The sequence below is a fragment of the Pleurodeles waltl genome, chromosome 7 (genome assembly GCF_031143425.1).
Source record: "Pleurodeles waltl isolate 20211129_DDA chromosome 7, aPleWal1.hap1.20221129, whole genome shotgun sequence".
NCBI classification, from domain to species: Eukaryota; Metazoa; Chordata; class Amphibia; order Caudata; family Salamandridae; genus Pleurodeles; species Pleurodeles waltl.
In genome coordinates this window covers 1,003,234,154-1,003,247,707 of record NC_090446.1, presented here as the reverse complement: position 1 = coordinate 1,003,247,707, position 13,554 = coordinate 1,003,234,154, and positions in this window count along the sequence as shown.

The window sequence follows — 13,554 nt, the reverse complement described above, 5'->3', positions numbered from 1 at the left end:
ACTCCAGTCCTATCTACCCCACTGCAATCCAATCTACCCCACTCCAATTCAATGAATAAAATCCACCCCACTGCAATCCAATCTAATCTACCCTACTTCACCCCACACCAATCCACCCCACCCCAATACCCCTCACCTCACCTCACTCCAATCCAATCCACCCCACCCAAATCCTTTCACTCCAATCCAGTTCACCCACCCCAATCTAATATAATTCACTCCACTCCAACTCACTTCACATCAATCCAGTCTACACCCAAGTGCTATCACATCCACCCCACCCAATCCACTCCAGCCCACTTCAATTCAATTCTATTCACCTCACCCCATTTGAATCCACCTAACTACAATCCAATCCACCCAACTCCAATCTAATCAACCTCATTCTACACAAATCCAATCCACCTCACTCTACCCCACTCCTACCCACCCCACTCTTCCAATTCACCCCACCCATCTCTACTCCAATCCGATCCACCCCAGTACCTCAATCTGTTGTGTAGTCATTTTAGCTATAGTTTTATTCACATTATTTTAGCAAACTAGGCGTGTCGCTGTGCGCTTCAACCTAGATATGTTTTATTTTGGCTTTGTTATATTATTTTAACAGCAGCCACATTTTTGGTCTTGTTTTATTTTCTCTATCTAGCTGTTCTTCACCTAGGTCAGCACTGCGTTCTTAAACAAGACATTTCTTTCACTCTGTGCTTTCTCAAGGCTGCAGTAAGATAGGTTGCCAGCAAAAGTGGTATGCTTTGTCTCCATTGTTCACGGAAACATATACACTCTTACATGGGAATCCTTTCTTGGAACATCAGCTGTTTCATTATAAAAACATTACTTTGACCCATGTATGTTAGAGGGAGATTCCAGCCAGATGACCACGACTGTATGCTAATTGCTGAGTGCTTCTCTGCAGCTGCTTATGTAGACTACAGGCCTCTTGCTCAGGTATGAGGGATGATGTCTTCCCAGGGGTAACCTGAAAGGCAGAGTTAGAGCTTAACATGCTGTGCTCTAACATAGCTTAGGTAGGAACTAGCCTTATAAACTCTAGTAACACAATGGTAGCGTTACTTTTGTGTTGTACTCTCCTTATCACAATTTTAATCCTATTGTGCTTCATCGTCCTAGTTATTGTAATACATGCTTTATTATCTAAGATTCAGTTACTTCAGTAAAACCTTATTGGACCTTAGTCTGCCTCTGATTATCCTTGCAAATGTGAGACTAATGTAACTGAGAGAAACGGATGAGATCTGAGTGACCATGAGTCATTTATGTCATGCACCCGGTTGCCCAATCATCCCTGCTCATGGGTGGGGATGAGGCACTGCTAGTTAGTGGGAACAAAACCTGGATCAGGCCGACAGGTGTCACATGGTGCGGGATCAGGCTCAGTCCCCAGCAGTCCAGGTGATTCTGCGGCCCAAATCCAGTAGTCTCATTACGATACGTGACAAATCCACTCCAATACACTTTGTCCCTATTCTACTCTACCCCACTCTACTCAATGACACTCTGCCACAAAACCACTGAATTTGGCTCCCCTCTACTCAACTCTAATACACTCTACTCTCTCTACTCCACTTTATGACCCTCCAACAAATCCACTCTATGACACTTTACCCCCCTCCCCACTCTATGACACTCCATGCCACTAACGTTTAACCATGCTGAATAGCAGCCACAGTGGTGTACCACCTGGCAAACCACATTGCCAAAGCTAAGAGCTCTTGTATAGATGAGACATACTGGCTTTGCCAATGCTTGTTTTGTAAAGTGCTCTAATTGCTTTGCCCAAAGGTCCATGGTCGGATTGGGACAGACAAGAGTCGCAGGCACCAAAATAAAAGTGGCCCTCATTAGTGAACCGAATAGCTAAAAATGTGACCCACATTTGCAAATGGGACACTTTTCTGCTTGTCAAGACACATTGTATATGTGTTGTGCAAGGTAGCATAGACTGCATGACTTTCTGCTTGCTACAAGCAATGTTTGTGGCAATGTCGGGGCAATCAACTATAAAAACTGTCCCACCAGACCATAAAACAGGCCCACAAACTTACTATGAAAAAACAACTGCAAAGGTCTAAGTTTACAATTTTTCACATTCACAAAGGGCATTTACAAGTAATATCTTTACATCCACACTCAGGGATGAATATAGTAGGCAATAGGCAGTTATCTATGCAGATGTGTATTGCATTGGTAAATGGTCTGTCTGTCACAAATAGACACTACAACAGGACAAGATTGTTGAATTATTTCATAATTGCAATTAAACATCTTCTCTACAGTATCACACATAACCCACAATCATGGGTCATGTAAAGACTTCCACAAACAGTGAAATTGTGAAGGTAATATATCACTCTAAATCTGTGAACCAACATTGGAATCGTAAATTTCTTTCCAACACACCACACACACACATACACACACACACAAAGACACAAAGCGCAGAAAGCGCTGGGAAGCCTAGGGGCAGCTATGCGCTATATAAATCTAACATAACATAACACACACACACACACACACACCTGTGTCAGTGCCTACCATCCCTCCACCCAGCTATAGCTGGAAGTCGTTAGCCATTCACAGCCTGGCTGCAGACATAAAAGCTGAGCTGCCACACACAAACATTTCAGACCTTTCCACATGTTATTCAATGTGTTTTTTGGGTTGCTGCTGGTCATGTAACAGAATTATGTGAGGAGAAGGAGGGTGAGGAGGACAGCAGAGAGGATCTTCAGGCAAAGGATTAACCTCTTTGAGATGTCCGGACAAATGTGAGATCCAGATTCCATTTCCCCCCTTATGTCATCTTAGAGATGGTTCCTGAGCGGGAGCGGGATCTTGATTCTTTGACCTGCTGCTCCCACACCATTCCAGCCTATTGCAAGATCCTGGCAGCTCTCCATTCTTTTCCACTAGCTCATTCCAGAGGGTGTCCAGTGACATTGTGGCCATATCACAGGCAAGCCATTCTTGACGTTTGCGTTAGGTAATGTGCTGCAGAACTAGAGTGCATCAGTATATAAGTATGCCCCATACACTGCCAGAAAGAGAGAGGGTTGTCTAGGATTTTGACATCTTATTTTGCTTCCCACGTGTGGTTGGTGCAATGGAGTGCACTCAAATGGTACTTCAGCCACTTCACCATAATGCGTCCATCTTCTGCAACTAACACCACTGGCACTCCATTAATATGCAGGGTGTGTGTGTGATGCCAGTGGCTTCTTTATGAATGAGGATGCAGTGTTTCCAAGTACTGCATATAACAGCTACATTTTATGCAAGTCAAACCTGCCCAGAAGCTGGCAGGGGGAGATTTTGGCAACATGAGGTCTCTGGGCAAGTACACAAACTACAGAGAAGTTTGCATATGAGTAAAGTTGTTTTCATACACATCCATCACAATGTTAATATTTTTTTGCTACACATACATTATGCCAATCGGCATTGCATATACCATTTCTTAACTTAGTAACATCAGACCTGCCAAATCACTTGGTGCCACCATGTGGCATATGATTTTGGCTCCTTTCACATGTTCTCCCGGTAAGGAGCCAAAATCATACAGTGGGAGACAATTTGACCTGAAAACTCCTACAGCAAGGGCTTCCAACTCATATTGTTTTCAGGGCTGAACACAGCTGACATCCATCAAGGTTTTACACTCTCCCCAGGACATCATCAACAGCCTTCAGTTTGTTTTTTAGGGGGAGGCTAGGGGCTACTGTGGATCATGGGCAGTAACCTGCCCAAAGCCCCAACCCCTACCTTAATAGTCACACCCCCTCAGAACCACTTTCAGAGCATCAGAGGTGTAGACTTATATGCACTCATCCCCTCATCTCCTCACACCATACATAAGTGCAATCACTGTACCTCAGTAGAGATACAATAGAGCACATATACAGACACACCCCATAATCAAGCATACTTTTAAACTCCTTAAGTCACATTTTAGATGTCTTGACCATGCAGGGGTTTGATGCTGTACTCCCCTGAAGCTCTGTGCAAGATTGTAATAGCCTGTTGCATCTTACATAACATTGCAGTAAATCATGACTTACGCATACCTCTGAACCCTTACCAAGGTCTGAATCCAAGGAAATGGGCCATTGTACCTAACAGAGGGCAGGGTATGCAGGTGAGAAACCGCCTGGTTGATACTTTTTTCTCATGAGTTGTGTTACGGATATTATGTGGTTGCAGAGTGTATTGTCAGTGATGGACTTTTAACATTCTGTACATAAAATCCACCCTGATTCTTCTCTGTAAGCCATACACATAGTATGTCAGCAACAGATGTTTTCAAGAGTGAAAAGTCCTTGCTACAGATTTTGTGTCTATGTTAGTGTAAAGCATTGATAAAGTTACAAATGACTCCATTGGCTAAGGGGAGTACATGTACATTTATTTGTGTAATCTTCCTGGACAATGGACATCTTCAACTTTCTAAACACCAAGGACCATAATCATGAGCCCCTTTTGCACCGTAGCATCACTTTTTGTGACGCAGAGGTGGAGCATGCCTTGAAACCATATCACTTTGCTTGTCTTTGCATGGCCTTATAGATATGGAGTAAGCAAGGTGGCACAAATAGCTGCATTGCCTTACTCTGCACAAGGAGGGCGTTCTATGTTCCCACTGAAAACCCATGGATTTAGATGTATACTCAGATTTACAAGACCATGTATACCCGGGGATGCCTCAAAACCTTATGCCTCCCCAAGGGAGGTGCAACAATTAGAAGTTTAATCTTTTTCTCCTTCTTTTTTCCTCTTTCTAATTGTGCTGCATTCTGTAGCACACATAGAAAGAGGAAAAAGACTCTCAGGGTTGCTTTTGTGCAGGAAGGTGTATCTTACTACCCAAAAACAATCCTGCATGCAACACAGATACACTTGCACCATGGCACATGGGTTCCTGGTTTGACTCTAGGCTGCCATTGTCTGCCCAAGCTGGTGGAAGGACAGAGATGCTATGTATGCTATGGATACGATTAATTTCTGCCATTTCACCATGATGCAGGGCAGGGCTGCAAGCTGACTATCTGCACAGACCTGTGCCAAACCCCCCAAAATATGCCCCCAAGTGAACAATGCCTAAGCATAGAGTCATTTACGTTTAGCACTGTGTATAAGAAGGAAAAGTTAAAACTGAAACCAAAATTTGTACAAGTAACTGTTAACCTTAACGTTTTTTAAATGCCTACAATTCAAACAAGGACATCTTCCTTGTTGTTTAGAGGACTTTGGCTGTGTGTCAGATTGTATGGTGGAGAATGGCACTAATACACGTATAACATGGGGTGTCAGACAGTGTTATGAGTTTAGGAGCATATTCAATAAAAAGTGGTGCAGTACTGAGTAGCAAGTCACCTCGCTGCCATGCACTGTGTCATCTGAAAATGTGAGGGAAGGGTAATATTCTAGGCATATGGGGCATTCTTGTCTTCTACCCTATGCTGGTGTATAATGGGATGCCTAGTGCCAATGCAGGTACCTCACACATTGTTGTAAGGGTGGCAGTGTTGCATGCATATTTGTATTTGTTTAGGAAAAGGAAGAGGTGCACATAGACAAACCTGGGAGGCTTTACAATCTTTCTATGTGTTCTGTAGGGGTGAAATAGTGAACTGGTTCCTAATTGCACCTCACCTGGGTAGGTGAATGGGTATTGCACATTTCCAAGGTTGCATAGCCTTCTAAATTTGGGGATTTTCCAAATGTATTAGTGTTGCTTGGGAATATCCACCACAAGCCAGAGCACCGTAGTCTAATGCAGCAACATGTGCAGCTTACCGTTACTTCTGTTTTATGAGTCCACCCTAAGCCAATTAAATTGGCTTTGTTTTGCTTCTCATTCCTGACATTGAACTTTGCATCATTCATTTACGACTTGCCTGGTGCTCACATGATGCAATGCAATCATCTATATGCATAATAGAGTTTTGCTACCTTAATTCAGCTGTAGGAGTGTTGTGCTCCTTTGTATGTGGTGAGGATGGCTCAGAAAACCTTAAAATGTCTGTGTATGACATTAGGTACTATATTTCATGGCTTTTGTGTTGCTTTTGTGTTGCCTGTGTGTCAATTCCTTTATAAAATCATTGTTTTGCAGCTTAAGGGAGGAGTTTCCACTCTGAGTGCGGAGTCTCCGCCCCAACTGCATACATTCTGCACATTGGGCAGAGACTCCACACTTGGGCAGAGACTCCGCAGTTTGGCCGGAACCCAACAACATCATACAGGATATGACAAAAGGAAATAAACAGCAGGAAGTTCATAACAGGAAGCTCCTGGCTGACATTTGACAGTAATTCTGAGCCATCCTCACACAAAAAGAATATCCTCTGCCATCCTGTTGCCCTGAGTACCTAACTTGTCCTTCACATGTCAGAAGGACTTGATGACAAAGCACCCTCCTTTAGCAAGTCTGAATTAAACATTTTAGCTGAGGGGCTGCTTATTAAACCTTCACTATTATGGGGATCCTGAACAACAGCTGAGTATTGAAGTGCACACCCGATTCTGGGAAGACACCAAAGTATGCTCCAGTACAATGGGTGCATACCATTGGTGGGTCAAAATGTGTAAGAAGCACTGGGAGGACCTGCTAAGGTGGGCCAGGTTTAAGGCCCAGGAACTGTTGGGCCTGTCCTCCCAGCCACATGTACATAGGCCCCGCCTCAGGCCACTGTACTGGAGGGTCCTGAGAACAGCCTGACCAACATTCCTTGCTCAGTTGGAGAAGTATAAGCAGCATTGACCTGGTAAGCACATGAAGTGCTTTATGTGTCTGGTAATATGATATGATTGGTGAAAGAGTTGTTACTTCATGTTTATTTCTCAGCTTTCAGCCTATGTGTCTAAGGGTTACAGTATTTATGAGGTCAAAGTCTCCTTAGACAATTTAAAGGGTGCTTTATGAGATCATTCTGGGACTGTAGTGTAGTAAACACAACTGGAAATAATTTTTCTTATAGGTGCATTTTAATGAATGAATGCACTTACAAAATCAGAGCTAGTCTCCAGAGAACATAATATCAAATGGGGAAGGAAGGACTTGCCCAATGTTCATGTTGGTTTGTGAGGGGTTTGGGTGTTGGATGCTTTCTCATGCACGCTTTTTGTGTTTGTTTATATGTTGAATAACATATTTTGTGTTAATTAAGGCTGACTTTGTGATACTTTTCTTAAGAAAAATAAACAAATATATAAAAGTAGACATATGCATCTCTTCAATGCAGTGGCACCTGTGTCATTTCTAATGTAAAGGTCAAAGTCTTAACTGTGCAAATGTAGAGCTGTCTTGACATGCTGAATGATGCACTTACCTTGTACACTGTCCAATGTGCTCTAGGGATATTCCAATATTTTGACTCACATCTTTGACGAGGTCATATTCAACGGCTTGTTTGCATCTGTACACCTTTGTTTGCACGTATGTAGTGCTTCTGTAGGCTACACAACAGATGACATTTGATAGTAAATGTATGACTGTTGACACTGTACATTACAGGATAATCCTGGACCCACCTTTAGTGTGGATAAATCCCTCCTGTGTCCCATTCCGACTTGTGAACATTTACACTGGAAAATTACTATGTTTCAATGTCCAGAAACTCACATCACACCAACGTTGAAGGTGAAGGTTAGTAAATACAGAGGATACAGAGCAACATTGAGACAGATGTTGTTATATGTCTAATATCAGGACATTTCAGTGAAAATACACAGTTTTGCCCCTCCCCCCCAAAAATTACATTACCTAGTGAGATCTAAAGATTACAAATGTAGCCATTTCTTAATTTTGTCATGAGCTTCCAGATGATTTGTACAGTAACTACATAATTGTTTGCCTTCTATATCAGTGAGCCCAGCTGGCCAAGGGACATCCACCCAGGACCAGGGGCAGGAGAGTGGAACCTCAGCTCGTAGGTGGTGCCTCCTCTCTATAACGCCAGCGAAAAAGAGGAAGAGGAGGAAGTAGAAAAAGACCAAAGCAGGGGAAGTGCATCCAACCATACAAAAGATACAACAAAAACACCATTGTCCTGGGTGGAGGCTGCAAACATTGAAGGGGGGATATTGTGAGGGACACCACAAGCCAGGAGAAAAGAATATGGGTATATGCCTTGCCCAAAAGACCAGGATTTTGATGTGGTGTCCCTAGGGCAGATCCCATTGCTGTCTGAGTGTGCCACCGACCCCTCCCTAACTCGAGAGGCTCTCATTCCATCGGGTGGGTGGGTGAGCTTTTTGATGATTTGAACACCAACTACAAAATTGTTTGGCTTCTATTTTATTGAGCCCGGCTGGCCACGGGACATCTACCCAGGAAAAGGGTCAGGAGAGTGGAACCTCAAATCGTAGGTGGGTGCAACCTCTTGATACCAGCAGTGAGGAGCAGGAGGAGTGAGAATACCAAAGCCGGGGAAGTGCATCCACCCATACAAATGATACAATAATAACAAAATTAGCCTGGCTGGAGGCTGCACACATTGAAGGGGGGTATTGAGAGGGACACCACCAGCCGAGAGGGAAGAATGTGCATCTCTCCCTTGCCCCGAAGACCAGGATTTTGATGTGGTGTCCCCAGGGCAGACCCCATTGCCATCTCAGGCTGCCACCATACCCGCCCTAACTCCTGAGGCCCTCATTCCATCGGGGCTTCCAGCTGCACACCCTACCACTACTCTCACTCCATATGCCCACCCAGAGAAGCTCAGTATTTCTTCCTTCTCTGTTTCCCCTACTACCTCTCCTACCCCTCATGGTGCCCACTCAGGTGGCATGTCTGGTCCTGCAGTGGACAGCAACAAACAGTCGACAGGCAGAGTGGATTTGGACATTAGTGTAAAGGATCACAGTGGTGAATGCAAGTGACTGGACAATGTTTAGACAGTGGACTGTTTTTTGTTTACCCTTTGTACATAGACTGATTCCCTTTGACATTTCCTGATATGTTACATGTATTTTGTCCACCCCTCTCTAAGTCCCTTGCCCAATCTGTTTAACAGTTCTGTTTGATTTCCCTTCTCACTTTCCAATGGACAGTTTGTTTTAATTTAAAAATAATATTTCATGTAAAATGTAAAAAATCTACATCTCTGTGTTGTGTTCCAACATATATTAAATTGATCATGGTGGATCCCTTTTGCGACTTAGCAATTGTGGTGGAGAGGATCTTTGAGAGTAAGTGTGTTAAATGTGTTGGTGTGATGTGGGGATGGGGGTGGTGCCTGTGCCTGTACAAGGAATGAGGGTGGCTATACAGGTGGAGGATATGCCTGGATAAGGGGTTGTTGGTGGCTGTACTGGTGGGGGATGAGACTGGACAGTGGGTGAGAGTGCCTGTACAGGGGGTGATGGTGGCTGTACAGGTGGGAGACATGACTGGGCAGGCGGGGGTTGTGACTGTGCAGTGGAGGCCAGGTGTGGGGTGGTGCCTATGAAGGTTGTGGTACTGGTGGTTGGGTGTGATGAGGTGCATGTAGATGTGTTGTGTCCCCTTTATGTGTTGACCTTGAAGGGTGACTTTGTATCAGTTTCAGTATGCCCTCCATCATTTTCATGGCCCCGGCATGGTGTCTTGCGCTGTCTTCTCCATGGATGGCCATGATGCCATTTATCTTCTTCTACATGTCTTGCTAAAAGATTCTAAGACCCGGGTCAGTCTGTCGACCATCTGATGGAACAGGCGCATGTCATGAATCTGAAATGTCAGACAGAGTAGACCCTATGGCATGAATGTCAAGCCTCACATCAGCATGCTCCTCCTATTTGCCACCATGACCATCTGCCAGTCCCCTGTGCATGGGACAGCCTTGGATACCATCATTAGCCCCAGCAGCGGTGGGGGTAAGGGGTTGACACGTGGGAGGCCGTGGGCCAGAGAGTGATACATAGGGGATACCTGTTTACCAGCACGGGTGGTAGCAGGTACCTCAGATAGTATAGAGAAGGTCTGGATGCACTGTCATGGGAGGAGTGTGTAGGGGAACCAACACATCTGACATGGACACAAGGGCTGTGAGAGGTTGATGGTTGCGTTGCAGTATGTGAATGCTGTGACTGGATGGCTGACTGCTGGGAATGGACAATCCTCAGGAGTGGAGTTGGAGATAATATGCTAGTGGGAGCAGGTGTGGGCTTGGATCTTTTGCCCTGTGTGTCAACGGTGGTGTTCAGGTGATCAGCCTCATCATCCTCTGCAAAGAGCTCCTGATTTTCTTAATCGATCAATCAATCAATCAGTAATTTGTTAAGCGCGCTACTCACCCGGTAGGGTCTCAAGGTGCTGGGGGGGTGCTACTGCTTGAAGAGCCAGGTCTTGAGGTGCTTCCTGAAGGTTAGGAGGTCCTGGGTCAGACATAGGTTGATGGGGAGGGAGTTCCAGGTTTTGGCTGCAAGGTGGGAGAAGGATCTGCCGCCGGTTGTGGTCCGGTGGATGTGGGCACGGTCGCTAGGGCGAGGTTGGCAGAGCAGAGCTGGCATGTGGCGATGTGGAAGTTGAGATGCTTGTTGAGGTAGTCAGGTCTGGCGTCGTGGAGAGCCTTGTGAGCGTGGATCAGGAGTTTGAAGATGACCCTTTTGTTGACGGGGAGCCAGTGGTGCTCTCTGAGGTGGGCGGAGATGTGTTTGTGGCGAGGGAGGTTGAGAATGAGTCATGCTGAGGCGTTCTGGATGTGCTGAAGTTTCCTCTGGAGCTTGGCCATTGTTCCCTCATAGAGAGCATTGCCGTAGTCCAGTCTGCTGCTAACAAGGGCGTGGGTGACCGTTCTTCTGGTTTCAAAGGGGATCCATCTAAAGGTCTTGCGAAGCATGCAAAGGGTGTGGAAACATGAGGCTGAGATGGCGTTGACTTGCTGGGTCATAGAGAGCGATGAGTCCAGTATGAAGCCGAGGTTGCGTGTGTGGATGGTGGGCGGTGGGGCAGATCCCAGAGTGGCAGGCCACCAGGAGTCGTCCCATGCTGATCTGTTGGAGCCGAAGATGATGATCTCGGTCTTCCCCAAGTTCAGTTTGAGGCAGCTTGCCTCCATCCAGTTGGCGATGGCGTGAAGTCCGATGTGGAGGTTGGTCTTGGCAGTTGTGGGGTCCTTCGTGAGAGTGAGGATGAGCTGAGTGTTGTCCGCGCAGGTGACGATGTTGAGGCCGTGGGATCCTCCACCTCTATCTCCTCCTCCACCTGCTGTGCATTACTGGCAGCTGACAAGGCTGCTTGGAAGAGGAGTGGGTTCTCTCCTTGGATTGCCCATCGCCCACCACTGGTGGGCTCATCTTACTCAGAACATGAAAAACAGATGTTGCAACAGGATATGTATTTGCCTTAGAATAACATGTGGTGTAACAGAATGGTTGATTAAAATGATCTGTGCGTCAACGGATGTTCCGCATGTGATCTAATTTGTGTACACCTACACGTGACAGTTCACACCGCAGTATTGAGGTGTTCAATACAGATGTGGAATGCCAAAACCAACTTGCCAGCTTCAACCACAGTTCTGTGTTGTATTGAGATCCCCCTTGATGTCAGTTGCGCAACCTGGCTCCTTGAGTATATAGCAAAAGATGTGGTCCTCGATCCAACAGCTTGAGAATAAAGTGACAGCATTTTAATATTAAGCAATAATTATTTGTTACCATGCACACTTAACACATACATCACTGACCCCCTACCCCACCCTGGTCAACAGCAGGAATGGGCAGCAGTTGACTCAACAAGGCACTGAAATCAACTAGATTTCACATTAACAGGCAATTATGTATTATAAGGTTACTGATAGTAGGAAAGAAGGACATTACTAGGGTGTCCTACACCACCTACTTTTGGATACCCTTTCTTTTTTAAGGGCATCGTGCATCACAAGTATGATGTGGGCTCTTTACATTTCTGAGGAAGTTTACCTCAGCATGCCGACCTGTTTCACCTGTGCACATCAGATCTTGACAGTGCTTTGCAGATGTGCAGACACAAAAAGTGTGTGGGGGGTATACGGAATAGGTCTCTTGTAGCCTATTCAGGGTTTCCTGGTTAGGTAGTTGCCTTCATGGACATAGAGGGTCGGGAGTGGCAATTGGGTGTGTGAGGGATTTCCCTTTATGGACTAGGTGGTCTCACACACATTATAGTGTCATGCTTCATCATATGACCACCTAGCCCCACCCAGGTAAGATGATTCTACCTGGGCGGACTCAACTTCATTGTTGAAAAAAAACTCTGAGGGCGTGCTGAAATTTTATCGTGCTGGATAAGTCAAGGGATCCAGTTGAAAGGTGTGATAGATAATAGAATTTCCTTACAAATCACCTGTTCGATGTAAGAATTTAATGTAGGTGTTTGTAGGTAAGGTAAAAAAGAACAGTGGGGACACCTTTGAGTTTAATGATTCAAAGTGTCTAAAAAAGTGGGGACCAACATGTTTCTGCCTGCGCTAACAGCCTAAATGGTCTGGGGCATTCTTCAGGGTCAAGGATCCCTAATACGTAAGGGGCTATATTGATCTAACAATGAGAAGGTAAATATTCAAAAGTACAAGGGGCCTACCTGGTTATGCTCTAGAGGTATGGCCTAAAGGAGAACAAGATCAGAGTTCAAAAAAGTGAAATAAATGTGCCACATCACTCCACATCACTGCACACAAATGTGAAAACTTCATGCCATGGGTAATACACACTTACATGCAAAAGTTACAATGGCTATAGTATGGGATGCTGGCTCATGTATGTCTTACCCTATGTATACAAGGCAGATAGCCTCTGGTCTGGGGACATGCGGAGGGGAGTTGCCCCTTATAGTCACACTCTATGAAGGAAAGGCGGTTTTAAGTCAGCATGGAGAAACATAGGTGGAGGAAAGGGATTGTAAAGGCACAAACAATATGTTTAAGTTGTTCAGTGAGTAAATTAACGATACTGCTAGATTTTATGACATCCTTTCTGGTGTGGAAAATGCTGCGCAAGGAGCTGGTGACAATACAACTGAAAATTCCTCTATCGGACAAACAAACAGAGAGAGTTACTTATCTTTGGGATGGGTCTAGACTGCTCCCACTAAGGGGAGTAGCCAACTTACATCTCTAAAGGTGGCATCTCAGTACTTCACCTACATGGTCCGCATCCCAGCCGCTTGATCGACTGTGCTGGGGTGCGGTGATCTTAAGTAGGAAACCCGTCTGGGATTGTTTGTGCTGCGTATTGGTCATGTGTGCCCCTCAGCTGTGAGGTGCGGCCATGGCCGCAGTGTGTCTTCCAAGTTTTTTGGCCCCTGGGAAATGAAGTCCCAGCGTCTGGCATGCTCATTGGAGGCATTGCCACCTCAAAATAACCATGCACCATCGTCTAGGCTCATGGGAACTGTAGTTCCTGAGTGCTAGGCAACCAGCCGGGTCCTCTGCTGTGCAAGGTGACAGGAGGAAAAAACGAACAGGGGTGTAGGGGTGGGTTTATGGGAACAAAAGGGTGGGATGACGAGACGGGGGATCGGAGGGGAGAGAAAATGGGGAGAAAGTTGGGGGTGAAAGAAGAGGGGGT